The sequence below is a fragment of the Octodon degus genome, unplaced genomic scaffold, assembly GCF_000260255.1.
Source record: "Octodon degus isolate 3935 unplaced genomic scaffold, OctDeg1.0 scaffold00046, whole genome shotgun sequence".
Classification (NCBI taxonomy): Eukaryota; Metazoa; Chordata; class Mammalia; order Rodentia; family Octodontidae; genus Octodon; species Octodon degus.
The window spans coordinates 7,267,947-7,271,006 of record NW_004524622.1 but is presented as its reverse complement, the minus strand read 5'-3'; positions in this window follow the sequence as shown (position 1 = coordinate 7,271,006).

The following is a 3,060-nucleotide window of genomic DNA, read 5'->3' as shown; positions in this document are numbered from 1 at the left end:
ATTTGTACCTGAGTACCTGCAGGCAGCCTTGCATAGCCTGAAGGTTACAAGGAGTTAGAAGCCTTTGTTTAAAGGTATTGGTGAGTTTTATCTAGCAAACTACGGGTAACAGCCACTATTTATTAAACAATCTAAAACAATGGGTGGGTATGCATTTACAACAGAAAGCACAAGATTTACACCCATATAGCCTAAAATGTGAGTTAACCCATTACAGTCTCGAACTTGCAGTGATTTTCCTGTTTCAACCTCCTGAGTGCCAGCATGCCCAGTTCTGGGGCCAGCATGGCATGTGGGGCTAGCATGCCAGTTCTGGGACCTGTTGTATGTTACGGTCGGTGCCGAAAGAAACGACAAGAAGACCTGATGAATGTAGCTTCAGAGGTCTCACTGAGATTAGTCTCTCTCCAAGTGAGCCCAGAGCCTCAGAAGCATCTCACATTTATTCAGGGGTAAAGGCAGGCTAAGGAATGTGCATAATTACCTAAGTGAATACAAACTACTATCTCTATTAACTTCCACCATTTGCTTAACACTAGGCTTACCCAAATGCTAGCCAATAACATCTCAAGCAAGGGATCAAAGGACAGGGCAACTGCCAGGAGAAGCTGTTACCTGCTGCCTTGGGTCCCAGCTTGCCGGAAATTTGCAAACAGACAGCAACCCTTCTCAGGCTCAGTCCAGTGTTCCCTGCTGTCTTGGGATATCAGGCTTTTGTCTCAAATCTATATCTCTACAGGGGCCAGTTCTGGGGCCAGCGTGGTATCTGGTGAGCATCCTGCTGCGTCATAGGGAATGGAAATGAGCCTGTTCTCAGAACAGCAGGGACCTTGTGTTTGCCAGGTACATGCTTATGCCTCTGAGCTATTTTCTCAGCCCTAAAGCTTCTAAATTCAAATCATTACACTGCCCATACAGTGAGTTCAAGGCCAGCCTAGACTGTAATAAAGACCCTGTCTCAAGAGAGAAAAATAATTCAGTATGAGTTTTAGAGGGGATATTCAAACCAAAGCACTGTGGAACAGATCTTTTTTTTCCCATTTGCTTGTGTGTTTGGAAAGTCAATTGCGATCAGAGAGCTGCTGGGGGAGTGGAACTAAAACAAGGCTTTAAGACAAGGCAGGTGTCGTGGAGAGGGAGGAAGCTTCCCCATCTCCTTATCATGTCATTGACTTGAGCTTGGTGATTTTGGTATTTGACATATTTGTGGTTGAACAGCCATCACTCCCAACCCAAACAAAAAACTTCATCTAGTACTTAACAAGAGAGAGGTGCTGCTGGGGAGGTAGCTTGGTGGCACAGCACTGGCCTGGCAAGCGCAAGGTCCTGAGTTGGATTTCCAGAACAACAACAACAACAACAAAATAGTGATGCTATGCAGCAGTGCAGAGAAAAAAATGGGAGTGCTGGGGTTCTGAATGGGTACATCTGTCTACCATGCTTTCTGGGTGAGCTGTGAGATTGTCAAGGATCATTTCATTGTTTTGTTTGTTTTTTTAGTATATGTGCTGCCAAAGCGAGCACTGCTTTCTTTGTTTTGAGACAGGATCTTGCTGTGCAGTTCAGGCTGTCCTTGAACTCACTATGTAGCCCAGGCTGGCCTGGAACTCACAGGAGTGCTGGGGTTACAGATATGTGCCACCACACCTGGCTAACCATGTGGCTTTTAGCAAGCCCTCCAAGTTCATTCTGGTGTGTGCTTAAATTGGAAACCCAGCAAGTATCCAGGCTTCCAGATTTACCAGTCATTTTCTTCACTCTTGAGTGACAACTGCCTATGCAACTCAATGACTTTTAAATATGCCTTGCCTCAAAATCTCCCTGACAATGCCAGTATACTTGCTGTTTAGTGCACTTTTGGGGGAGCTTTATTATTATTTTTAATTATTAGCTTCCAGTTCTGTGCAACATAGAAAAATTAGCTGTGCTCAGGTGGGAACTGTATGATAATGTGTTAGTAATAAACAGATTAGTTAATCAGCCATGATTTATTAATGATGAATTAATTATACCTGATTGTGCAGTTCTGCTAGCTAAATGGAGCTTTAAAGGAGTTATTTTATTAATCATCACAGTGCTAATTGCAGACACTTACAGAGGGATCAGTGATTAAACATGCAACCATATGCAGAACAAGTTGGGCTGCTGAGGCCTGCAAGAATGAGGAATATTCATTTTTAGGGGAACCAAAACAAACTTTATTTTATGCAGTATTAGGGAGTTTATTTGGCAATGTTAATTAATCACAGCACATTAGTATTACCATGTTTTCCAGCAGGAATTGATCCTTGTATCAAAATGCAGCGCATGCCCCAGTGAGATTCCACCACACAGGAAGCATTGCTCTATTTTCCAAACTGCTAAGACACATTGCATGTAGGGTAGACATGGGGCAGACCAGCTGGGAGTCCAGCTACTCAGGAAGCTGAGGCAGGAAAATTGCCCGTTTAAAGCCAGCCTAGGAAATCTAGTGAGATCTGTCTCAATATAAAATAGGGCTAGTAGACTTTTGTATTTTATAGGATAGGGGCAGATTGTGAGCTCCCAGAGATTAGGAGGACCCCTGTGTATTGGATCACAGTAGGAGGATTTATAGACTGTAATAGGATAGCAGAGGGGCTGGGTAGATAACTCAGAGGCATAAGCACCTACCTTAGCAAGCATAAGGAACCAAATTCAGTCCCCAGCCCTGCTTGCCATGTGGGGCCCAGAGCTAGGCATGGTGATGTATGCTGGGAGTCCCAGCACCTGAGAAGCTGAGACAGGAGGATCACTGTGAGACCTGCCTGGGGGTTACAACATTGAGCACAAGGCCAGCTTGAACTGCGTAGTGAGACCACGTCTTTAAAAAAAAAGTTGTACCAGAGAAAGAAATATGAGATCATCTAGTTGGAGAGGCAGGGGCTGGGGAGTTGGCTCAGTGGATAAGCGCTTCCCTGGCAAGCGCAAGGGCCTGAGTTCAATCCCCAGTTCCAGGGGGAAAAAAAGGAGGTTAGTTGGAGAGGCATCAGGTAATTTCAAGGATTTTTACATGGCAGAAGTGTTTTTTTTTTTTTTTTT